The sequence below is a fragment of the Sciurus vulgaris genome, assembly GCF_902686455.1.
Source record: "Sciurus vulgaris genome assembly, chromosome: 9".
NCBI classification, from domain to species: Eukaryota; Metazoa; Chordata; class Mammalia; order Rodentia; family Sciuridae; genus Sciurus; species Sciurus vulgaris.
Window position 1 is genome coordinate 79,292,249 of NC_136469.1, and position 27,406 is coordinate 79,319,654.

The 27,406-nt window shown below is 39.1% G+C and overlaps 1 pseudogene across 1 annotated transcript; it reads right to left on the reverse strand.

Moving 5' to 3' along the window:
* Positions 1-1,030: 1,030 nt before the first annotated feature.
* Positions 1,031-24,170, reverse strand: LOC306669561 (bone morphogenetic protein 3-like; annotated as a pseudogene). Its single transcript, XR_013766752.1, has 3 exons — positions 23,771-24,170; positions 9,229-10,133; positions 1,031-2,423 (listed from the first exon to the last, which is right to left on the reverse strand). The product of XR_013766752.1 is annotated as a bone morphogenetic protein 3-like (transcript).
* Between the last annotated feature and the right edge of the window lie 3,236 nt (positions 24,171-27,406).

The following is a 27,406-nucleotide window of genomic DNA, read 5'->3' on the forward strand; positions in this document are numbered from 1 at the left end:
TTGGCTTTGAACTTGGCATCCTCTTGCCTCAGCCTCCTGATCCACTGGGATTACAGGTGTGCACCATCATGCCCAGCTGTAAGGACATTTTTGAGAAAGGAATTCCATCCCACATCTTGGTTTGAATCTTTAACTTCATGGTACCAGAACAACAACAAAAAAGTGAACTAGAGGAAACAGGATAACTTAGGGACAACAACTTAATTCATTTTGTGTAGACCTAGTATGTCTCATTCAGGGTTAACAGACACCCACACCAACTTTTGTATGTTTCTAAAGTGGCAAAGAGCTTCTTCATGGCCATAACCTCTTAATAGGTTTCCAATAAAATACCACTTAGACTACAGAGAATGACACACTGGTTTGCCAACACTGAAGTGTGGGATTTTCCTGCATCTGGCTGATGTACAGAGGTAACTTGTAGTTTTCCCATCTATCACTCTAGTCCCTTCAAGAAAGATGCGTATAAAATAGTTTATATTAAAAACCCAAACTTTCAGTGCCAAAAGGGCTTCCAGCTCAAGCGATCAGTCTCCTCATTTTACCAGGAAGGACACAAGACACACAGTTAACTTGTATCTTCCACAAAATAGTTGCTCAGTAAATACTTATTAGATGACTGAACCACCATAGATAGCTAAAGACAGAGACACAGCAAAATGCCATGTCTAGTAATCCTGCACGGTCTCTGCAATATCCTAGTTATTTCTAATCAACAGGTAAGACTCAACTAAGACAAGGACAAACCACGGATAAAACACTAACAACCACCTGTGGCCTGAAATGGCTTCTTGTCTCTCAAGCACAAAATAGTGAGTGAAAGATTTTTGAAACAATTTTCAAGGTCAAAAAGTAAGACCAGGTTATATGATAAATGAAAATGAAACAAAAGTGAAATAGTGTCTACCTTTGAGTCCCTTTCCTGGTGGATAAACTTGGTGAGCTTTGCTAAAGTGTAGATTCCATGACTGAGGCAAAGGCCCTAATATATGTGAAAAAGTGCCCTTGCTCTAGATGTGGTTAATGAATGATATTCAATCAGTGATTGTGATCAAACTGGCCACTTAAAGAGAGTTCCACTGTTCATGAGTTTTGAGCTTCAATGTCTATGGGCAATTCCACAGAAAATAAAGGCATTATCAAGCGAACTAAAATTTAAATGGCCTCAGGAAGAATTGTTGTTGTTGTGTTTTGCAGGGGGGATTCTTTTTCTTTTTTGAGACAAGGTCTCACTAAATTGCCCAGACTGGCCTCAAGCCTGCCATTTTCCTGCCTTAGCCACACTCTTGAGTGTCTGGGATTCTCAGTGCATGCCACAGCATCTAGCAGTAAGGACTTTTAAATTCATTTAAAAAAATACTTGTAAGAAAGAAGTGAAGAGGAATTACCTCTGGGATTTTTAAAAACTGGACTGCTGACTCCCCTTTCGTTTTCAGGCAGTGAACTGAAAACGGTGGTATTTCCAATATAATGGAGGGTCCAGTGGCAACTCTATATATGCTCTTGAATGGTTCTATTATTTTGGTAAAGTTCTCATACTAAATGGTGCTTGCCAGAAATGAAACTGAAAAACAAGGAATACTGTGTAGACTGAGTTACAGAGTCATATTAAGTACACTTCCTGTAGAGGACACGGGCACCAGGCATATGTATACACACACACACACACACACACACACTCAGCATAGGCTTACTTCAACTCACACAATGACTTATATCAAAAATAGGGGTAAATAAGCCAAGAACTTCTACCATAAACATTAACATTGATGGGATACTTAGCACATGTGGGGTTTCTCAGAAATCTAAGGCAACAAGCCTACTTAAAAATACGAAATTACTCTGTTTCCCCTAAGTTGTTAGAATGAGTAGAGATAAATGATAAGCTATTGTTGTTTCTCCATTCTATTTTTTAAGCCCCTTACAAAAATAAATCAGTATGTTCTTCAACAGTTCTAAAAACAGTTCGATAATTTTTCTCATGTGATTTTTTAAAAGAAAGAAATAGGTGTCCACATTTACTAAAATTTTGCTTTTAGTTACATTCAGAAACAAATACAGTCCAGTTCTGCATGGTGGAAATCTTCGGTCTATTTGCTTATTCTCTTTTGACTATAAAACAATCTTTTGGAACAAAATGCATTGGCAGTGCAAAAAAAAAAAAAAAAAAAAAAAGTCCATAAAAATAAACTAATAATTGAATGAAGCATTCAAATGAGTTCTTTGCCAGGTTATCTGCAAGCACAAGACTCTACTGTCATGTTAGGATAAACCTTAAGCACTACATTCTTATTTTCATCAAAGAATAAGATGCTGAGTGAGGACATCTTTTCTGGCACACAGCAAGGCTCAGGAATCCCAGGAACAACCCCTACAGCTCTCACTATGCTCTGGATGGTAGCATGATTTGATGGTTTCAAAGACTAGAAAAAGAAATGAGAGAACATGTTAGGTGGAATGGCTTTTCCGCTCCTCATCACACAAAATGCCCTATATAATAAATTTGTTTCAATGATTTAGTAAAACCCTGACATCATTGTATACCAGCCCAACCTCTGTTTCCCACCATCCCAAAGTAATAGTCATTTTCTAAGAACCTGCTATGTACATTTTGTAAATACCACCTCCAATCTTTAACAAAAGCCCCATTTCTTACATTTTGCAGACTCAAAAAGCTTAAATGACCTGTATAAAGTCAAATAGCTTGTAAGTGGTAAGAATTTGAACCCAGTTCTTTCAGCAGGAATTATTTAACTTCAAAGAACTTAATCCACAACCATAAAATCAATATATCATTGATATTTTCAACAACAGGATTGCAACCAAAAAAATTTGGGGAGGTTGTTGTTCTTGACCCTGCATTAATCATAAAGAACCCTAAAAAATAACTCTATTTAACAGAGATACCTTATTGCCACTGCTATGGTGATATTTATGCATTGTTGTCAAAATAAAACAGAGGAGCATTGATTTCTTTAATAGTTACCAGGAGGATTATTTGGATGGTGACTATTTCATTAGTGTAATTATTCAAGTGCAAATTGAGGTTAAAAAAAGAACACACCATTGGCCACTGGGGGTCACTGTTGCTCCACAGTTTTAGACTTGGTAGAGTTGTGTTCTTAGGAACGGACCATGTCCTGTGGGAATAAACTAGAAGGTCTAAGGTTATCCCATGGATGTTAGACATTTGACCAATGAAGCCTGGGTTAAATCTCTTCCCCTGGAAAACGCCAAATGAGACCATTAACATCCATGTGAAACAGTGGTTTTATTTAGAAAGCCCCATACAGCTCTGCTCTATCTAAAAGCATTAAAGGGAGGAGTCAGTTTTGCAAACCCAGACTGTTAGGTCCTGCCAGGATGGCTAGCACACCTCCATAAGTGATGCCACACTTTTCAACAGCACTTCTCCTCATGGTCTCCTTTGGGTTGGTGAAACTAGTTTTGTTTCAATCATATTTAAAAACAGAAATTTGGGCACTAGGAATGTAGCTCAGTGGTAGCATGCTTGCCTAGCATGTGTGAGGCCCTGGGTTTGATTCCCAGCAACACACACACACACACACACACACACACACACACACACACACACACGGGGGAGGAAGGAGCAGAGAGACTTCTGGTAATTTGCTAACCATCAAGGCAGGAATAGGATTTAAACCAAAATTCTCACTGTATAATTTCAAGATTTTGAGCCATATTTCTACGCTCAGAGGAACCTCTGCCCCAGTGAATTGGGATTTTAAATTCAAACTCCTAACTCTAACATGGGAAACTCAGACAAGTTAAAAATTTAAGGCTACATAAAAGTCAAAGGTGAAGAAAATAATACTGAAAATTGGCATATTGTGGGGAAATAAAAATAATTCCTTGTGGCAGAAACAGGGAAAATTTGCTTTGTGTCATCGCACCTTTCAATTTCAATGTAAAAAAAAAAAAATCCATACATTTGACTTCAACTTATTTGGAATAAATACAAATAATTAAAATATTGGTCTTAATGACAGGCAACTGCTTTTACTCTTTCTTCCTAGAGACTCCAACTATAAGTTTAAAAGAGTAGTCAAGTTTCAATTAATGAGCTTTGACTGATTGCAAAGCCTAGTTTCACCCCTTAAGTGGGGAAAAAAAAAAAAAAAAAAGTCCAAGCTGTTCTACTCTGTGTGGGTGCCCTGCATCATCAATAAAATATGAGCCTCACCCAAATTGTAACCAGCATTGAACCCGAGATGTCAAGAGGCTTTACTTGTTATCTTAGCAGTATCAGTAATTTCTAAAAAGAACTTTTACAGCCATACAATTTTCTCTATTGATTTAAAGTTATTCTGAAGACTCAATCATCCATGAACCCCCATAAGACTTTTAAAACCAGATTTTCTAACATAATTCTATTATTGTTAATGTCTAACCACTCACAATATTTACATTTCATACAAAGTTGATCTAATTAATTAGCCTTTGGGCAATAAATACTGCTGCACATTGCTGTCCTCAGTGCCTACAACACTGTATACTCTGGACGCTGAAGAAATATTTGGTAAATAGATGAAATACTTAGAGGGAACAGCATACCCTCCACTTTACCTATTTTTGTGGGGGTGGGGAATCCCACACAAAAATGAAAGGTTCTGGGCTGGGGTCATGGCTCAGTGGTAGAGCGCTTGCCTAGCACATGGGAGGCACTGGGTTTGATCCTCAGCACCACATAAAAAATAAATAAAATAAAGGTATTATGTCCACCTACAACTAAAAATATATATATATTTTTTAAATGAAAGGTTCTGTGCAAATGACCTACCAGAGACACAGAAAATATTCATGGGTGTTTCCCAGGAAAATTCCTATCCTATTTCCCCCCTTAAACTCCAACTCAGAAATGATGGAGTCAGAAACTGTGAGTATATGAGTAGTCTCTAGTGAGCTCACTGGAATTCAGCACAAGCCATTGATGGTGGGTTAGTGTTTTCTTATCAGGAACCTCTCAGATTACTAGGGAGTTTCCCCTTTTTTCTCACTATGGAATCTTCTGATCAAGCTGCCCTTACCAGGAATAATTATGTCATGCACAAATGATCCATGTTGCAATTTTCTGGTGTGAAGCATGTTTCCAGTGCACAGTTTTTGTTTCTTAGTTCAAACTGTGTTTCTCATGACTCTCTTTACTGAGCTTAAGAAATATTTCAGTCATAAATGCAAACCTGTGCTCTTTCCCTCACCAGTCTCTCTTTTAAATGAGGGTGAAGCATGTCTTCAACATCAGTTCAGATAACTTTTTGCTAAGGAAACTCAGTACATCATAATTCAATGTTTATAGTGCTCATCTTCATGACCAGAGATTAGAATTGGAAAATTCAGGAAATTCACTGAGGATGTATGGTTTTGAACTAATTAATGTGAATTTCTTTATATAGGATATTTGGTGCAAAGTATTTGGATTATTTGCTGCCTAATTCTCTCTTTGCTATTCCTAGTTGTTTGGCATAATTCCTTGCAAAAGTAACTTCATTCCTTTAATCCTTGTTGGTTTCTTGGCTCTCTGTCAACAACAATGGCTCAATCATTTTCATTTGAAATTTCTGTTTTCCATCTCGGCTAAGGTGGTGAGGGAGGCAAAGAACTCAGCCTTGGCTATGTGGGTATTTTTCATCTCATGGCAGAATTCCAAGAATCTCTCCCTGGGAGAACAGATTGACTGTAAGGGCTAGAAATCTGAAAAATCCAAATTGCCCTGTCTGCGAATGAAATCTACAGTGGTCAGGGCTGCACCTGCCCAGCTGTGTGTGATGTCCTCAAGTTGAATATGATTACAAATACATTAGCAGGGGAGAGTATGTATCGGCTACGAGCCTTCATTCCTGACCTGGGCCATGAGGTTTTGCTATACTCTTCCAGACCAGCCCACATGGGTGTGAGGGCCCAGAAACTATCTAATTGGAATCAGTGAAAGGGCAAAGCCTGGAATTTGGGAAAGGCAGAGCACAGCTGTTCTGAATTATAGAGCAGGTTGTCGACTTTAGCAGATGAAGAGACCCGCCATATAGAGACGGTTTTTGCTCAGGAGGCCTGAAAAGAAGGGCAGCTGAGCAGTCTGGCCTGGGAGAACTTTTCTTTGGGTCAAAATGAATATCTAATGTCTAAAGATTCTCTGGTGCCTCGATTACTGCACGTGTCATGCTGACCTAGTTACAGCTCCTCATTTTGTTCTGCTGGTCAGGAAGCTTTGCTATTTAAGTAGTTCACTCTGGTTGCCATATTAGACACTGTGCTGACAAGGGCATGCTCACCCCTTGCCTCCTCTTTCAGCTTCATGTTTCCCATCCCTTGGTTACTGTACCCCTGGAAGACTTAAAGGGAACCACTGGAAAGCTTTAAAAGTTAAGCAGATCCATACAAGGTGACGAGAGATTGAGGACTCTTTGTAACAGCCAAACTTCCACTCTCCACTTGGCAGGAGGAAATCTCAAGCTCAGAAGGAAAGCTCCACACTTATCCCTGTTATGTCTCCCTAGAGCTCTGATGCCACGCCAAGTTTGGACAAATATTTTGATGAGTCCAATTGCTGCAATGGATGCTCTCCTCATTCTACTACTCTCCAAAGGAACCTCACTGGAAGAGCTCACAGGCTGTTAAACCCGCAGGGAGAATCCTATTTTCAACCTTGTGATATTTGAAAATGAACTAGAAACACAAAACTTTTTCTTGCTTTACAACTTTTATTTTCTTGCTCCCTTTCCCTATCTAGTCTTTTTCCAGCTGCTCACACTTAATTTCCTATTCTCCTCAGACTCTGCAAGGGCCATTAATAATAACGTCAATAACAAATATTTATTGAGCACCTACTGCATGCAAGTTGCTCTACTATTTCATTTTCCCCTTGTTTTGTTATGAAGTGTTATTATTCTATTGGAGGGGTTACTGTGGATTGAACTCAGGGGCACTAGACCACTGGGCCACATCCCCAGCTCTACTTTGTATTTTATTTAGAGACAGAGTCTCACTGAGTTGCTTAGCACCTCCCTTTTGCTGAGGCTGACTTTTAACCTGCAATCCTCCTGCCTCAGTCTCCCAAGCTGCTGGGATTATAGGCGTGTGCCACTGCAACTGGTTCTTATAACTATTTTTACCCATTTCAAAGATGATAAACTAACAAGGAGAGAGTTTGAGTAACTTATCCAAAGAACCATAGTTGGTAAATGGTAGAATCAAGATTCAAACCAAAAGCATTTGATAATCAATGTCACTCCTCCAAGTACAATTTGGGGGAATCAGCAGTATTAGTATCACCTTGAAGCGTGTTAGATGTGCAGAGTCATGGGCTCTATCCCCAAACTGGACCAGGGCACACATATTAACAAATACCAGGCAGTTTGTAGGCACATTAAGGTTTAAGAAGGCCTGGATGATCAAGCATGTGTATTTAATTATTCTGCTATATTGCCATACTTCTCTCCTTAAATTTGTTTCTTTTCTTAACTTATCCCTTATTAGCTTTTAAATTATAATTCTTTAGATCACTGAGGAACATGGTGAAGTTCTTCCAGAGCAATAGCAGTTTTATGAAGAGTCAAAGCAGGTGGCACCAACAGGAGAGACAGTCAGTGAGGAACCATGGTGGAAGCCTGGAGACTAAACCACTTATCCAGTTAGGGGATGAAAGCAAACTAACAGAACATCTCCACATTAGTATGGCTTTCTAGAACCTGTCAGGAGGGAAGAGGGAAGCTTCTTTTCTGGGTCACCCAAATGAAATTACAGCTTATGAGAATGAGAAAGATTATTTAGAAAACCCCCAGCCCACCTAAAATCAGTCATCCTGAATTTATCAATAGAGGAATCCATTCTCATCTCTGGAGACAAGTCACAAGCCACAAGCCACAGTGTATGATAGAGTCTTCCCTGCTGTGGCCTTGTATCATCTTTGCTGTGTTTCCGAATGTCATCCCTGGTGAATGAGTTCTGTCTGATCAGTGAAATGTACTTTATGAATCTTTAGAGAATATAAGGCTCTTTTTATCACTGTAAGTATAGATAATATTTACTTTGTGTTGGGTTTACAAAACTCAGTATCATTCAATATCCTTGGGAAAGATTAGGTCTTGGAAAATGTGAAAAGCTGAGACATCGTAACATGAAAAACAGAATGTCAGTCAGCCCTTTTGTTTTTATGTGTGTGGTACCCAACGATCACAGGACTAGAAACGTAAAAATGCTACCATAAAGACTTACATGCAAAAATAAGTCACTCTTTGAGGTAAAGGGGCTTCTGCCCTCATTATTAAACTATAACAAAAATTGATAATTGATTTCAAGCTTTGAAAAAAAATGAACATACTTCTTCCTCTGAATTCTATTCCTTGAGTCACTTCTCATCGTTTAAGAGAGAATCAAACTGTTTCAAGACAAGAATGAAAGCATGGCAACAACTTAACTGAGCTTGGAGGGCACCACTCGTAGTTCAATATTTATACTCTACGTTAAAAGAGAACTTTCACTCAGACTTGCTGTGCAAAAAGAGGTGGGCGTTGGAGAGACTTCTGAAAATATATTTGCCATGATACTGAGTAGTGATATGATAAAACACAGCCCTGATTGAGTTTGGAAGAGTCAGGTAATTTCTGAGAGGTTAAAATAGGTCTTGGAAGAAGTTTACGAAGTCATCATATTCTATTTTGCCTTCCCTTTTTGACATTTAGCAGAGAAGCAAATGAAATAAACATCTGGAAGATTTAATGAGGCCGTTTACCTAGCCAAACCCTGATCCTAACCTCTATGGGGACAACTCTTTTCATGAGTCATTACTTATCAAAAAAATTGTTCTGCATCAGGGCTCAATCCCATTAGCCTGTCCTTTTGCTTCCATGGTCTCCATGCATTCCCTGATATTCCTCAAAAATCAGCTTCTACCACCTGGGGTTTGCTTATCATAATAGGTATAGATGCATAACTAGTTGACTATGCACCATGTTTGGAACCAACACAAAAGACATTTTTACGGGTACATTTTTTCATATTTCTTCATACCACTGTTGACCTCATATTACTTTAACACCATTAAGAAAAACCATGCATAAACCATATTACCTGTTACATAGGTACCTATTACCTAAAGGTCCAGATGGTTCAGTAAATGAAAACACACACTAACGCTCATGCACATTCAACTTAGTGTGCCTTTCTACTCTGTGGAAAAAAAAGAAGAAAGAACAGGGCTAAAACAATGGCTACCTTTGGCATGGGGAACTGGCAGCTCCAGAGCAATAATAAGCATCAAAAGACTTGGGGGAGATAATCCATTCACTCCAGCCAATATCAGCAAAGTCCACTTTAAGGTATCTCTTGGCACAATTTCGAGGTTCAACCCATTGCTTTCTTCTTGCCTTCTTCAAGGTCTGTTCATCAAACTGAAGTGTCTGGCTCTTTTGGTGAGGTCCTTTTCTCTGTTTCTTTTGTTCTTACTCTTCTCAGGAGGCTGAGTCTGAGGGTTTTGTAGGGCTTCCTCTCTTCCCATACTCCCTCCTCCTGGTACTGATACTCTGCCCCAGGAAGCTCATTGTTCTGCAGAGGCAACAAGATACCTGTAGAGCGCTTCTTCCTTCGTTCCATAGAAAGGGCAGCTCTGATGTGACTATCCAGTTGGGGACAGCTCCAGTGGGGAAAATTCCAATGTCCCTGTAAGCTGATACCACACTTTCTGGTTCTGAAATGGCAACATCATTGGCATACACCAAGATATAAGGCTCCAGAAAAGGTACCATCCTTTTTGGCAGTAGTTGTGCTTTGGAGGTCATGTTAAATCCTATAGGAAGTCCTCATTTTCCTTGGCCTTCTTCAAGAGCTGAGTGATATCTTTAGATAGCCAGGACATGATGTCTCGATGAGGTTTGGCTATATCTACTGACAGATGACCCAGGAGTTGGCTTTGGTTTAGGTTAGCTTTGAGGCTCCATGCATAGAGTTCTATCTGTATGTGTTTCCTCTGAGCATGATGTGAGCAGCCCTGGGGCACTGGACAATTCCAGCTGATGTTTACTAGCTCTCCAATATAGAAATACAGTGTGGCAAACAAAATGTTTTCAGATTTGGTTAGAGAAGTCAGATTAAAATATGTAGTCCCTTGCTTTTAAGGTCTCCTAGGAATAAAAAAAAAAAAAAAAGAGAGAGAGAGAGAGAGAGAGAGTAAACATAATAAGACCTCAATCATGTGAAAAAATTAATTCAAAATAAATCAGAGCCCTAAATATATGAGCTAAAAGCCATAAAATTCTTCAAAGAAAACACAGGACTAATTCTTCCTGATCTTGGATTTGACATTGAATTATTAGATATGACACTCAAAGTGCAAACAACAAAAGAAAAAATAGACATATCAATAAAATATATTTATAAATCAGATAAATGGAAATTCATCAAAATTAATAACCTGTGCATCAAGTGACATAAGCAAGTGAGAAGACAATCTTCAGAATGTTAACCGTATATCTGATAAATCTAGTATCCAGAACACAGTACATAAATGACAGCTATAACTCAACAACGGTTATAATGCCTTATAATGCCATAATAAACCCACAAAACATGAGCAAAGGACTTGAATAGACACATCTCCAAAGAAGATACACTAATGGCCAACAGGCAGATAAAAGGATACTCAAAAACATTAGTCATTAAGGAAATAGAAATCAAAAGCACAATGATGTACTGGTTGACACATACTAGTATGACTACAACAAATCAACCCCAAACACCAGAAAGTTAGTGAGGATGTGGAGAAATTGCAACTCTTTCACCTTGTCAGTAGGGAGGCAAAATGGTTTTAGTCGCTATGGAACACAATTTGATAGTTTTCCCAAAATTTAACATAGAATTTCCATATGCTCCAGCAATTACTCCTAGACATATGCCCCCAAAATTGAAGATAGGCACTCAAATGAGTATCTGATTATAGCAGCACTATTCACAATAGCTAAAAGGTGGGTACTGCTCAAGAGATCATCAGTGGATGAATGGATAAACAAAGTGTGGCATATATAAAAGATACAATATTACTGTCATGAAAGAGAACAAATACCAATACATGTCAATGTAAATGGACCTTGAAACATATAATGCTAAATGAAAGAAACCACATGCTAAAGGTCACAAGTTGTTTCATTTCATTTTCATGATATATCCAGAATAGTTAAGTCCATAGAGACTAAAGTGGTAGGTGTTTGCCAGGGGCTGGAGCAAGGGCTGACTAAGGAGAAACTCCTTAAGAAGTTTGAAATCATAGAGATATTTTGGAACTAGATGGAGTTAGTGTTTGCACAACATTTTGAAGGTATCAATTGCCACTTTATTGATTTCTTAAATAGTTAATTTCCTCTTTGTGAATTTTACCTCAATTTGTTTTTAAAAAAGAAAATATAAACCAAAAAAATTATGCAACCCCTTTCCTTTTGAGGATTCTGGTGGGAGTGGGAGTAAACAGGAGTAATTTTAAAAGCCAGAAAAAAGTTTAAAGTAAAGATTAGCCAGTTTTATGACTTGCTCTTTCCTTTACTGAAGCATCATAAATGTGTGAAAATTATAACAGCAGTAAACTTAGTGTGGGGGATGGGGTGGGGCAGAGCATTCTAGAGATGACCAAGATCTGAACTTATAAATTTGGCAAAATATTCTAACAGCCTCCTATATGAGGCACACATGGCCTAATGGTGATAAGCACAGGGTTTAGAATTAGACTCACCTTGACTTAAGTACTGGTTCAGTCACTTAATTAACAGGGGGAGCTAATGTTCTCATTCATTAAATGGAGATAATTTCTACTTCCATGTCATCAGAATTAAATAACTGTAAAGCATTTCATAAAGGCTCTAGTTAAGTGTTTCTTAAATATAAATTGTCAGTGTAATTAATGCCAGGATTCACAGTATTATGGGCACTTTATCTCCTACCTGCCTCACAAATTATAGGGTGCAGGATATGGGTTGAATATGCAGGGTGAAATATCTCAATATTCAGAAAATATATCCAAAAATGAGAAACCATTCAAAGTGCTTTTTAAAAATTTTCTGGTACACTTTGTCTGAACTTGAACAGTCCTTAAATTTAAAAGTTATATTGCTAGATAGCTTAACAAAAAAGATTGAAATTGTTTGATTGTACTTCTAGTTCTTCAAATCCAGAAACAAAAGACAGTGAGAGGAAGGAGAATGATTTTCAAGGGCAGAACATGGCTCCTTCTAACAAGTTACTGGTAAGGCTGAGGTTAAAGAATGTCCAGTCCTGGGATTGGTCACCAAAGTCCAGGCTTTCCTTCATGCACTTGTTCCATATACATACTTGTTTCAGAAACACACGCAATCATGAAATTATGTTCTTGATCAAAAACATGTTTCTGTAAAAACAAAACATTTTTATAAAGAGTGGAAACTTAAAATGAGTTCACTGAGTCCCCAAGCACAGGGGAAGTGCAATGGGAAACACATTTTATTCATTTTTAACATTGTGTGAAGCAAAAGGAGGGAAACTGCCATTTGTGCACATTTGTATAATCCATGACACCAGGATAATATTTTGCAGACCTTTATAACAAAGCCATGGCATCAGGGTTGTTCAGAGACTCTGACCTTAATTCATCCCAGTTACCATAATATATACTTTTACTCATACTTTGTGTAGCAGATGGAAGTTTAAAATGGAGGAAGAGGAGTCACTCTGTTCTAAGTATGTGGCAATAGAATGACTGCCAAACAGACTGGCAGTGAATGAACTCTGAGGGACAGGGGTGGCAGGGTGTCACTGGGTAAATTAATCCTGCTCCTTTCCCCCACATTTTACTTCAAAATATTTCCTTCTTTCAAACAAGTTTCCCATCACCTTGTGACCTGCTGCTGGTAAGCCTCCACCACTGGGTCTAATCTTTAACATCTTCTCATAAAAAGTCTCAGAATCTGTCACACCACCTGGTGCCACCACTCTCATTCTAATTCAGGGTATGATTTTGAAGTTTAAGGCCTGTGACCCAGTCCCAGGTCCACTACACCCAATAGGGATTATTAGACAAATTACCTAAACAAAATCCCCGATTGTTCCTCTGTAAAATGAGACCAGTAGTATCAACTGCAGAGTTGTCATGAGGGTTAATTGAATGAATGTAGGTAAAATGCACCTGGGAAAGACTCCCTAAATGCTAGCTAACTAGAACTGCACTGTCCAGTATGATAGTGACAGGCCACATCAGTTCAAAGTGAAACATGCTGTACACATATAAAATACACACTGAATTTCAAAGACTTGCTCCAAAAATAAATGGACATTACAGAAATATATTTTATATTGAGTATGTATTGAAATGATAATATTTGAGAATTTGGGGTTAAATGTAATACATTATTAAAATTAATTGCTTTAGTTACGTTTTGCATTTTCAAATGTAGCTACTAAAATTTTTAAATTATATATGTGGTTCACATTTGTGGCTCATATTAAATCTCTACTGGATGGTGGTGGTCTAGAATAACCACTGGTTTTACAGTCATATGGCCCAAAAGGAAATTTTGAAAAGGTTTTATTTCCAAATGCAGTAAAGAATGAGGATTTTGCTCAACATAAATAAGCAAATAAAAAAGTAAATTGGGCAAAAGCTTCCTTTCTTGAAATGCAACATTCTTTTTTTATGAAGGACATATTAGATAAAGATAATCTTGGTGATTACTTTAAAATTTTCCCTCCAGCTGCAGTTAATCATTTCAATCTGCAATCGAAAGTCTAAGACCAACAAACTACTCTTTTCTAGAGCTAAATGGGCCTTATATCACAGAGATTATGTACATAGTTTCCACTGTATTATTTGTGTATTACACACATAAACATAATACAACCAGCAATGAATGAGAGACCAAAGCAAAATAAATGGTTTACTTTAACCAACATGAATTGAACACCCATCAGGTGCTAGAGCTCCGACTAGGTCATAGGGCTGCACAAACAGATGCTTCTATTCACACACCGTGGTCGGGGAGAGGATACGTGAGCAATGTATAGGTAGTTCTACCACTTTAACACTAGCTGTCCAAGGTGTTAATGATCTTGGAACAGAAAAGGAAGCAATTAACTTTGTCCAGATAGGGGACAGAGGGACACATGGGGAAAAGGTGACCTTTGAACCAGACTTTAAAGATGAAGGCAGAAGGGAATATTGGGGAGGGGAAGGAAGGAAGGAACACGTTACAGCAGTGTTACAGCTGTTGTTACAGCAGCTCAGGATCTGGAAGCTTTTCCATGAGGACTATTGGCATGTTTTAAATAGAAATTATAAGAATACTTCAAATTAACCTAGTTATTGAAATCCTAGCAAACATCTAAACCTGCCAAGTTCAGACAAGAAATGGCCAATTCACATCTAGCTTCTAACCAAAGATGTTAAGTTACGCCCAGCACTTGATGTCTTTGCACTTATTTCTACCCAGCCAGAGGAAAGTTCTCTCTCTGCCTGTTCTAAATTCCTGCTCTCCTCTCTCTTCTTTTAAAAATAAACTTGAAGTAGCCACTCTTCTATAAATCATTCCTTCTCTGATCCGTACTTACTTTTTGTCTTCTCTGATCTGAGGTTATTTAATTTCTGTAGAAGTCAATGCTCTTCCCTCAAAGCAACCATTTAGTGTGCATTTACAATGGACAAATATGGCACTAAGACAGGTGCATGGAATTCAGTAAGCTGGGTACCAGAAATAATTAAGAATGGGGTAAATGCCTCCCTGCTATAGAGACACATGGTAATAACATTCATGCATTTTACATTTTTTAGATTTTTATATTAATCTAGCTTTTCAAACAAGCATCTTCCTGTACTTAATAATGGTAATTTTGCATTAGAGTTCTCTCTCTTCTCCCATCAATTACTGCCCAGATTTATCTATGCACACCAATAACTAAGTTTAAAGAACAGAGAAGGAAAATGCCTTAATGTTCATCTTTTTCTATTCATTTGAAGTATTCAGATATTTATTTGGAATGACTGAATGAAAAATCAGGTACATTTTCTGATTAATAAAAAATGGATAATAATAATATTTAAAAAGATGATATAAACACAAGTAGTTTATGTATTACTTTTAGGCTGTGGATAGTATTTGAATACAAGAAATACTAATTATATGCTATACCAATCTAAATATATCTAGAGCAGCGTGCCCAGTTCTGGGTGTTCTCATCTTAACTAGTTTACATACGTCAAAAACAACTAGGGAAGTAACCACGATGTTTAAGGGTCTAGAAACCCCTAAGTTTGAGTTGAATAAACAAGAATAAGTGACCAGGAGGAGGAGAATGGTTTAGCAAAAACGTAAGAATTATTGCCAATTATTGGAGGGGCTGCAGAGGGATCAGGGTTTTCAGTGATCTCTCTAGTGTCAAAGAGGAGAATAAACCAAAAGTTACAGTTGAAAGGAGGCCACATCCAGGCCAATGTAAGTCATGAGTTTTGATTGTTTGACTCAACTTGGTGAGACTGGGAAAAAGTCCAGACTATTACAGGAGGAATCCCCTATGGTAGAATGCGGTGTGGAAGGTGAGATTCAGAACCCCTCAGCTTCCTTGCATTAACAAGGGGGTGTTCGCAGATCTTCCCCAAGAAATATTTGTGATGCCAAAATATAGCTACCAATAGGTGGTGCTATTTTCTTACTGTTTGTTGGCACTAGAACAAGGGCAATTTTCTTTCTGGGAGGATATCTACTGCAATCTAGTTAAGGTTTGCCACTGTCATTATAATCTTACGTCCTGAATTTTCAGAGTCATAATACCTGAGAATTGAAAGTCAGGTGAGTTTCTAAACAAGCCACATTCTCTCTTGCTTGTTGGATCTCTGCACCTGCTGCTTCTCTGTGGAATGCCTTTTCCTAACCCTTTCCAATTTGATAATCCGGATTTGTTTTTTAAGGTGAACCAAAGGCACCACCTCCAGAGGCAGGGTGGTCTTGACAATCTACTCCCTTGATTAGGACCCTGCCTCTATTATTTTAATACCATGTTGCTTCTTTCTAAAACCATAAAAACAGTTCAAAGATGAGGACCCCTGGACTCTGCTGCTTGGGCTGGTCCCCGGCACTTCAGTCCCTAGCATAGGTCCTAACCCTTGAACAATATTCAGTAAATGCTTCTTTTATGAATAAGCAGATTTAGTTCAAACTACGCATTACAGAAATGTGAAAATGAAAAACCACAGAAGTTAGTCAGCTGGTTACCACTGATTTCAGAGAGGAACCCAGGTCATCTTCTACCTATGTAGATTTATGTAAGGAGTTTGTTAAATAAAGGTAGAAGATTTATTTCTGTTTTTATCTGAAAACAGAGCACCTGCACCTGATGAGGGTTAGGATCAGCTTGGGCAGCTGGGATTTGTCCTGAGGACTCAGGGCTGGCCATGCTATGCAACAGTTCAGCTTCTCTCCAAGAGTAGCTAAGGCGGTGTCCAGGGAGTGGTGAGGGGAAGTTCACCTTCGTGCTGGCCCACACAGAATGAATTCAAAGGGAATTAGAACATACAATGGAAAGCTTTCTATGTAAAGTCTGATTTTAAAGCAAATAGATTAAATGAAATCTTGATGATTAGTTAAATCCCCAGGAAGCAGGGAAAACATTTTAGTCATACAGAAAATATGTAGCTAAGAACAATTCCTTACCACCCCCCACCCCAACTCCTTTGTCCAAAGTTTAGCTGCTAGAACTGCCAGGCATGCCTAGGACGAGGTTACATATACCCTATACCCACAGCCACTGACTGAATATTTGCTCTGGATTTCTTAGCCAAGACTGCAGTTTCTCTCTGCTACCATCCACTTTCAGGAGGAGACAAGATGGAAAGGTCACAATTTTTTTTTTTTTTTTTTTTTTTGCAGAGTCTGAATCAAAATGTCTGAGTTTTATGAGAACTCAAAACAACCACTTTCTATGTCCAAAGTAAAAACCTGGCCAAAGATGATATAATGTATGTTTTTCTAGAATAGTCAAATGCTCATTAATCAGTTTATCTGCTCTTAGCCTCTGCCTGGGGCATTCCTAGACTGTGAGCTCTTGGAGGGCAGACTGGAGTCCTATAAATCTTTGAACTCCTAGTACTTCACACAGTCTGGAGCATGCACATCCTGAAATAGGTGTGTATGTCTGTTTGTTGAATGAACAACTGTGCAAACTTACCAGATTCAAAAGTGTTGCCTTCTTAACACCAGAGTGGAAAAAACTTTCAAATAGGTTCAAGTTCCCTAAGTTGGCAAAAACCTTTCTTGGGTTGTTTCCTTTCAGTTCATTAGAGATGAAGCATTATTTGAACAGTTGTATATGAAGTTTAATACCATCATCATTTAATATATAAATGATAATATGCCTCATGGGAAATTCTTTTAAGGCAAGTTTGTTTTTAAAGGACATTTTGCCTGACTGACAGCCTCTCTACTATCTCTTCTTATTTCATCTCTTGAACACTGAATTCAACACAACTGAGTTTAAACTGTAGGTCAGAGGTGCCAGGTCCTCAGAATACAACCATGAAATGAGATAGACTTCCTGGCCTCCAAGGACTTTCTTTGGAGGCCCCAACTCACATCACTCTTCTAGCAAATCTATTAGGTCACAGACTCTGCAGCTGTGAGTAAAGGGCAAGCAGTCTTGATTAACATACTTTGAAGCCTTCTCCAGGGCAAGAACTGTCATAAAGATAGCAATATACCTTGCAAAGCAAAAGAAGCTTACCATTATGTAAGTTAACAAACCATTTGTCCATGGAGATGCCCACTAAAGGCCAGATGAAAACAGGAATAGCACACTAATCAATCCTAGATTTCAAGTATTGGTTATGATACAAAGTACTCAAAACTCTAGGGACAGAAGCTTAGAGCAATGTTTTTCAAATGTGGATCAGAATCACTCTGCTGGCATGTTAAAACACAGATTTCTAAGCTCTACTCCAGAGTTGACTCTGAATTGTAGTGTGGGTTGGAGAATTTCAAACAAGATTCGAGGTGATTTTTATGCTGCTGATCCAGGGATCATACTATGACACTAACTAATTTCAAGAAATCTCCACAAAACAGTGTAACCCTACCCCACTCAGCCCCTGGGGTCAGGAAAGACATAGTAACTTGTTGAAGGTAGGTTTGGAAAATCATAGATTGTTTTACAAAATGACTACCACCTCTTCATGTTTACATTATCACTGCAAACAAACACAGAATCAACATTAGAGATGTGTTTAAGACTTTGTGGGAAGCTAGAGGGAGTTAGTCTCTCAAAATATTAAGAATATGAAAAATACCTGCCTTATTTAGGGTTTCTAAACTTTTAATGTATCTTTCTATGTACTTTTTCAAATGGGTTTCACCATTTTTCTATGCAATAGACACAGTAGGTGTGATTTAACCCACTTGATAGATGAAGAAGCTGATAATACAAATATTCAAGGACTTTATCAATCAGCAGTTCAGCTAAGATTGGGATTTAAATCTCACAATGCTTAGCCTTAGGTAACAGAAAAATAAAACCTCTAATGATCTTTTTTCTACTTGAAAACTATTCGTCTTAGCCTATACCTACCTGTAACAATCACACTCAATCCAGTCTTTAGGATGAATTTCATGCAATTAAATTTTTAAAAATTAAAGGAAAAGTAAATAAGAGTGTGTTGGACCTCAGCTGCTTTTAATTATACAATGAAAGTGTTGGATAAAGAACCTTGCATTTCTAAAGTTACTGGATATAATTATTACATAGAAGGTATATTTGACAGTACCTTATTTAGTAAAGTGGGATAATTTTGCCCAAACACTTTCATTTATAGTGTTCCCAAATATAATCAAGGCATTTACTGTGCTTCTGTTAACAAAAGAAGATGAATCTTAAAGGAAGATCATTGAAGAAGTCAGTAAACACACCATGGTCATTTCACTTTATGATCTACATGCAGATGTTTTAGATAAAGAGAAATCCTTGCCTTTAAAAATATCACCACTGAAAGTTTGTGTTACCAGGGCACTTTATCTGTGGCTTTATATGCCATATGCCAAGACATAGCTACTACTAACATGTGAATAGTAATTTTATTGGTTGCTAAATATTTCTCTCTTATATTGCAGCACAAAAATCCTGACTAGTTAATAGAACGTATATGCCAAGTTGCTCAACAAGTTTTGTGAGGATTTTGGTAGGTATGATTTTATTGTATCATTAAATACAGCTAATTCAGGGGATTTTATAATAGATTTGATAGATGTCTTGAGTAAATGTGTCTTTCATGAAGGTATTAATGATGGTAAAATATTAAAAAATATGTATAATCTCCAAATGTATTTTTCTGCATATAAAATAGCTTTTGTTTTAAAGCATAATACCTGCTGTGAAACAATAGGTACTAATCATGAAGAAGAAGACAATAAAGGAAAATTCATAAAGAAACAGGAAAAATAGAATTTGGTGACAGAGAGACTCTAAAATGACATGCAGAGAAATTTACAACATAAAAGCAGGAAGATGGTACAATGGCAATTTTACCCAAGTTCAAAAACTAGCAATATACATAAGTCTCATGAGATAGGTGTTGAATGGGAAATAAGAAAGTGTGCCACTCTTAAGGAGGCTTATTTGCATCTAAAGATCCCACAGCAAAGAAAACATCCCTTTTTCCAACTTGACCATGGAATTCAAAGTTATGTAGCACCTATTGAGATCTTCTAGAGATCTCTTTTGTGAAATTTTCTCTTAGAAATTTAGATCAGACCAATAGAAATAATAGATTTTGAGATGAGCTTAGTATGTTTGGAAATTGTCTAGCAAATATATCATGATGTCCATTTGTGCTTCCATTGAAGGGGATGGACTTACTTTCTTCAATGACTCTTCCAAACACAAAATTCTACAATGAAAATACTTACAAGTAGTCTTGACATTTATGTGCCTATTTGATTATTGCAAAATCTGAACTCATTCAATTACTTGTGAACTTCTATTGCTTAGGTGAAATGTATATAAACTTCTTAATTACTTTTAATTTTGCATTTATTTTAACGTACAAATTTTGAGCAAATTATTTGCTTGCATGAATTATCTGCTTAGGGGTTTTTTTTTTTTTTTTTCATTGACCTTCATGGTCTCTTGGTTTCTCCAAGTGTGTCTAACAGTACTACAAAGTTAAATTTGAATTAACTTGGATTTTTAAATGTCAGAGATTATAAAGCTGTCTTGCCTATTACAGTAAAATCTTCATTAAAGACTATCATGTATTCAAAGTGGTGTGTAATTCAAAGCAGCTGCACATCCAACTCCTCCACTTGTACTATTGTCTTTTAAATAAAAACATCAGATAAAGTACTCTTTAGTTTCAAGTCTCGTTTCTAAGTGCTGGGCATTTCAAGGTAAGTATATTTTGATAAAGTAATTATAGTCCTTTACCATTAAAAATTTGATGCTTTGTCCCTGGTCCACGTATTTTACAGAAACAGCTCCTATTGGAGTGATGATCATTTTATCATATACTATCTTTCCAAAGTCTTATATTTTCACCTTGCACTTCAGAAACATGTCAAAATCATGATTTTTCATTTTTAAAGTTTTTGGTTCCTAATAGGAAAGCATCTTCCTTTCCTCATTGAAGGAGATTATTCATTTGTGAATCTGGTTTACTTCAATATTGTTCTCTTTTATTCATAAAATATGTGAGGTTTTTTAAAAAGATAATGCATAACCAATGAAATGTAGACTTTTTGTACTTGTATATCACAGATAGTGATAGTATCCTAATAAGAACATGTGTGCTTTAATTGGTTTTCCTGAAGAGGTTACATTTATGACTAAGAAAAATGAAATTAAGTTACTATGGGAATAATAAGAAAGTGAGGGACATAAATTATCTTGAAGGATCACTATAGAAGAAAACCTCATGTAAAATATCATTCTTTTATCCTGTGGTAGCCAAGGAAAAACTTAAGTCAAGATTAAAACAAAGGTTAATTTAATATCCTTCTGTCTTCTTTCAAGATGATGTGTTTTATCAGGCCAAATGTCTCAGTCATCAATAATTTTGTAAATCACCTTTTACAAAGGGAAAGATAAAACCTCTCTTTGTGTAAACCCTTACACGTCACAAAAAAAGCTTATAAGAGCTCCAAACTTACGGTTTTGGCACACAAGCTGCCTTGAGTTGAGGGAGGAGAACAGGGGTTAGCAGAAAGTGTATTTAGGATGGATGCCACCCACCATCAAGTAATGGTTTAAGTAGAAAGTAATCAGAGGGAGACCACAGCAGCTAAATTTCAACCAAAGATATTCTAGGTTTAGAACAATAAATAATTTTAATCAGGTATGTTCCAAAGAGCAAATAGGTCTCTAAGGCTATAACTCAGCCTGAATAAGCACTTGGAAAGTCTGCCGGATCAGCAGCCACTCCGTGTACACAGCACACCACCTGACTTTCCATTAAAATCTGGAACATCTTTGGGTACAGAGAAGCCCATATATTGTGAAACACTTTGAACTGGAAAACACATCTAATTTATTAATGCAGACAGCATCTTTCACCCACATCAGACAGAACACAGGTCACAGGGTAAAGGGTGTCATGCAAACGCTCATATGGATGAAGCGAGAGGGACACACACAAAAACCTTAGCACTTTCCTGGAGTCCTGCCTCATTACAGCCAGAACTGCCTTATAATAAAGTCTTTTCAGTGTGCTAGTAACTAAACACTCTTGGAAGGGGTCCAACATGCACCACCTCTCCAGGAGTCTCCAACCAGGTAACATGACACTTAAGCTTCCACAAAAACCAATGTCTACTTATGATGAATAAGTCATTAAGACAAGTCTCTAGGATGCTAAAGGGATTACCCTTCTTATCAGGGCACACAGCCTTGTATATATGCTTCAAGCTGCAATTCATCATTTCAAGGGAATGTCTGGCATCTGCATCAGAGTTTATCATTTGATGCTGAAAGACCACAGTGAAGCTGATAAGGGACCCTGAAATTATAATGAACAGAATGATTTGAAGCCACAAAGTATATGGCGCCTGAGCTATTCAAATTCTTATATATAGTTCACCCAGCCTAAAGCAAAAAACTATACAGCGTGTGAATGAAACAAACTCATATTTCACCTCCAAACTTTAAGATTCATACTAAAAATGAAATTTGTCAATACAAAAACAAATATTGATTGTCTCTCTAGTCTCAGTTTTTCCCTGGGTTATAACCAAGGAAACAATTATCAAGGTAAGTTACTTGAGTATCTTCTGTATTGCCTCCTGCCTTGGCCACCCAACTTCCTTCTAATCCTTGTTACTTCCACACTGCTCCTTCATTGAGCTCTGCCCCCAGACATACACTAAAGTAAACCCATCATTCACTGGCATGGCTGGCTGTCAGGACAGCTTCCTCAAGCGGAGGGGATGCTGTGGATAATGCAGGGCAGGTTTCTGTTTCCTTAGTGGTGGTCAGCTCCTTACAGGTCATGCTTATGGTTCTAAGAAGAAAGTAAAACCTGGTTCAGCTCAAGCTGTATCTAAAGACTTCTGCATTAGAAAGCACAATTCACATTTATTGTAAATGTCATCATGCCTATAAGACCTAGAGTTTATTCACAGTTTCAACCTAGGACTTTCCTTGATGGATGTGTTAGTTTTCCTCTTTTCCAGGAGTCCTACATATCAAAGTTTGGGGAAATGTTTCACTAGTGGCTCCGACAGAATTGATTGAGCAGTGAGGCATAACCTCCTTTCTTGAAGATTCTTGGTTTTTTTTTTTTTTTTTTTTTTTTTTTTTTTTTTTTTGATGGTTTCACTAAAAACAGCTTTGCAATCCCGTTTCTCTTTACCATGAATGTAGTGAAGGAAAAAGCCTAGTTCATTCTCAAAGCATATAAACAGGGTCTGGAAACTTTCCTTCAAGCCATTAGCACAGGGAGGGAGGCTGTTAGCATGTAAGTTATTTGCTTCACCGCAGGGGCTAAGCGAAGAAACCTTGTTAAGCCATGAATTTCAGTCTGCAGTGATCTGTGTTGAAAAATGGGATGAGCAGATTTTCGTGGGCAGATTCAAAGAGGTATTTAGGATCCAGTGCTGCTCCACTCCCCAACCCCCAACTCCTCCCAGGGTGGATGGTACAACCCCTATTTGCCCAGATGGGTTTTAAATAATCTAAACACTCAAGCACCTGGTTTTGTTTGGGTGTTTGTTACCAAGGGACTATCAAGTAGAAAGTGGCAAATATAATAACACAGAGGGCGTGAGTTAAGAGCCGGTGCAAGACCTGGAGAAGCCACTACCTAAAAGGCGAGGAGAAGGCATCTAGTTCAAGGGTGTTTTCTCCCTGGGACCCCTTGGGCTGGTATAAAATGGCATCTGCTTCTGGGTAAACACGAGTCGAGCCTAGTCCCAGGGAATTATGGCTGACCAATTTAGGAATCAGCGGGGTAAGGTCCGGTAGAAGTACTCCACGCACCCTAGAGCAGGAGGGCTCCGCTGAGCATAAAGTGTAGTCCACCCCCACCCGCATTGCTCTAAGCTCTTCTCTCTACTTTTCCCGCTCACTTGGGACTCTGAAACTGGGCTCATCTGGACCGCAGCTGGAGAAATGAGGAGTGTGACGGGACTGAGGGACCCAAAGGGCAAATGCGAAGGGCGGAGAAAGGTCCCTTGGTAGCACCACCAAGCCAAGGGCTGACAAGGAATGTGTGGGGGGTCCTGGGAGAAAGCCGCCGAGCCACACAGCAGGAAGGGGACTCCCCGAGCGCACTCACCTGCTGCTCCCGCACGAAAGCTGCGAACTGTGTTGCCTTCGCGCAGGGGCTGAGGGCGCAGGGGCTGCGAGCCTCGTTCTCGGGAGCCTGGCATCCGTGCCGCCTGGACTCTGCCACTGTCGCTGTACCTGTCATAGAGCCGGAGCATATGCTCCGACACCTTGTCACGAGGCTGCAGCTCTGGGCCGGGGCCACTACCTGCCGAGAGGACTCCTGGCACAGCTTTGTGGAGCTCGGGCAAATGGTGCTTCTGTCTCTCTCCCTGCACCAGGCTCACGCTGAAGCAGCCCAGCCACAGGTAGAGCAGGATGCGCATCCCAGACATGGCTATGTCCAGGTGCCGCGCGTCCGCTCTCTGCATCGCTGGGAAACACTCCCAAGGCGTGAGGGGTCGGCGACCGAGCCGAGGGTTGAACTTCTAAGCAGCTGCGGTAAGGGCGCTCAGAGCCCAGAGCACAGCTGGAAGAGGACAGCGACAAGCCCCACTTTCTGCGCCGATGAAGCGCGGACCCGCAGGTGGGCTCTTCTTGGGCAGCACAGGCGCAAGGCGCTGCAGGCGTTGTCTCCACTCCGACGTTGAGGAAGAGCTGTAGGTCGCTGCGTGTGTGGCCCGAGTGTTTTCAGGAGCTGTCTCTACCCTCCCTCCCCAGTTTATTTTCGGGAACACCCGGTCGAAGCGGCTGCGCTGGGGAAACGGACTAGAGGTGCCTTGGGCGCGTGCCGGAGCCGGGGTGGGCGCAGTGGTCCGGAGAGTGCTCACTAGCTCGCCTTTTCCAGTGACTGGAGGAGCCGCGGAGTCGACAGTCCGAGTTTTGAGTGTACGAGTGTACGTGCGAGCTGTGTGTGTGTGTGTGTGTGTGTGTGTGTGTGTGTGTGTGTGTGTGTGTGTGTGTGAGAGAGAGAGAGAGAGAGAGAGAGAGAGAGAGAGAGAGAGAGAGAGAGAGAGAGAGAGAGAGAGAGAGAGAGACTGACTCTGACTCGTTAACTTCGTTCCTTCTTCCTCTGGCTGATCTGTACAGTTCGCTGCCAATTTTGCCCTCTAGTTCGCCCTAGTAGGCACTCGGACCTGGCAGTAGCCAGCAGAGAAGTGAGGAGGGAAGTAACCAGTGAACCAGCAGGGGGAGGGAGAGAAGAGGAAGTAGGGTGGGGGTGCCTGGGGAGAGGAGGGGGAAAGGAGGGAGAAGGTAGAGGAAGCAAAAGTAGGAGGGACTTTTTTTTTTTTTTTTTAATCTCTTCAAGAACACTGGCCACATCCCCGCTAGCAAGAAGGCAGGGGAAAATAGAAGAGTTTTTTTTTTTTTTTTTTTTTCTTTTCCCTTTTTAATTTTTTTTCTCGCGATGTGAATTCCACCCTCATTGCCTTTCCTGGGCCTCTAGTGGCCAAAGCTTCTTCAGACCCTGCACCTGTGCCTCCTGGCCATAGTTACCTGTCATCCTGAGAGCTTCTCATGATAGCTCCCCTCTCCCGCTGAGAGCCTATCCATGCTAAAAACATGTAATTCACCACAAACCCAACTTATATCCCTTGGAGTGGTTTCCCTGCAGAATGGTGCAGTGTTGGGAAACTCAGGGATCCTGGAAAAATCCTGGAGTACTAAGAGGGTTCATGGAGTTTCTAGCTTTGATATCCTTGTGAATTCTCTCTTTTTCTGGGCTGTAAATGGAGGTTAAACTACTATGCAAATGGATCATACCCTAGGCACTTGTTTTTTTTATGTTCCACCTGTGCTGTTTTCAAATAATTTTCAAGACAGACACCGTTTTACACACTAGAAAACTAAGGCAAAATGATACAGTCGGTGGCAGCACTCAGCTCCAAAATCAGGGGGCCTGACTTTTGGACCCAGGCCCTTGATTGCCACACTATTAATAATGAAACTAGCATTTAAACTAAAGTTTCAAGGTACAACTAGTGGATCTTATGTTCTTGTCCCTGTTCCTGGCCAGAAGCAGTAAACCCTCCTTGTCTCTCTGTTCCCTCCATGGGGCCTTGGACTTTATTGAAAAGAAGATAGGCCCAGGCGTTACCTTGAGCCTCCAGAATCTCTGTTTCTTCTTTAATGGTGAATAACAGCACATTCCTTTCAGAGTTTTGTTTGGATGACATTAGAAAGCAGTGTTAAGTGACTGGCATGCTGACTAGCCTTTACTAGGGGCTCAATCTCTTTTTATCCCAAATTTATCCCAATTGCAGACTGTATTCTCCCCAGTCAGTCATTCTCATTCCCCTGTGGTTTGGATTTTGCCCTCAGCCACCCCAGGAACTGTTCTGCAGATAATAACACATGCTTCAAGTGTGTTTGAGAGGATTCAATGGGATCATGTGGGTGATCTTTGCCTGGCATAGAGAATATAATAGCTTTTGTGATTAATAATGAAGACCTAATTGCGAAATTCAATAGGCCCTGGAAACTCACTCCCTCTTTGATTTTTCCCTGTGAATCTTTGGTTGTGCTCCCTCCCCTTCCTGCATTCTCAATTCTGTGAGCTGCCTTCTCTAATGTTTCTCACATCTTCATACTCTGCCCTGGGAGAATGACATCAAGCTATGCCCATCTTTATATTTTAGTGACCAGTCATTACATTCAGAATAAGCAAAGTAACAAGGTGTTAAGAATGTAGAACAATATCTAGCAGGGACTTTCAGCTGTAACTGCAAGATGGAATAGAAAGTCTGGATGTAGAAGTCAGCTAACTAAAGATCGCATTTAAGAGCCAAATCCCTAACCTACAATGGCACATTTGCAACTAATAAACCCAGGAAGATGGAGTGATGGATGAAATGGATGAAGCCCGCAGCAGCACGACCAGAAATGACAAATAAAGGTACCCATTCACAGCTGTTCAAGTGACCTCTTGGGAAATTGAAATAAAAGCAAATTGAACTAGAAATAGCAGTCTCTAGTCTGTCAGAACACCTGGAGATGCCAACATGAGATACTTCAAGAGAGGAGCACAGTATTTCTGTTGTCAAAAGCCACAGAATCTCAGATCTGGATGGACTAAATCATTTCAGAATACTGGCATTCTTAGAAACCTCCTCCCCAAAGCAATTAATGAATGAATAAATCTATCCTAGGATTCAAAATTCTGGCTGAGCATCAGGTTTCTTTGATGCTCAAAAGCCCAGAAAAGTATAGCTTTTCAAAAAGAGTAACCAGAGATTAAGGTATTAGTAGTACAAGTGTCTTGTGTATGATTTCTCCATCACATCTGATTAATGAATTAAAGTTGCTTTAACTTTTTAATAATAAAACTTTCCTATTTTGTGTTAGTGCTGTTGTTTCAGACAACTATTAAACCATAAGGACATACCTCATTCTCTTTTCCTAAACCCAAGAAAAGTTAAAGACTGACATTAGTTGAAAACATGATTGAAAACAACAGCAAACACAAATTTAGGATTTCAGTGAATTCTGTGGAGTCGGGCTCTAATTTTGTCTGCAAAAATCATGTGTGTGTATATGTTTCTTTGTGTACTCTGCGTGTCTTTATTAGCATTCCTCATCACGATTTACATTCATTGTCTTAAGTTTTCTCATGAATTAGACCAAATTACACTTATGTACAGGTGCAAATGAAACTTACTGTTATGTATAATTATAATTTGCTGATAAAACTATAAAAAACTTATGA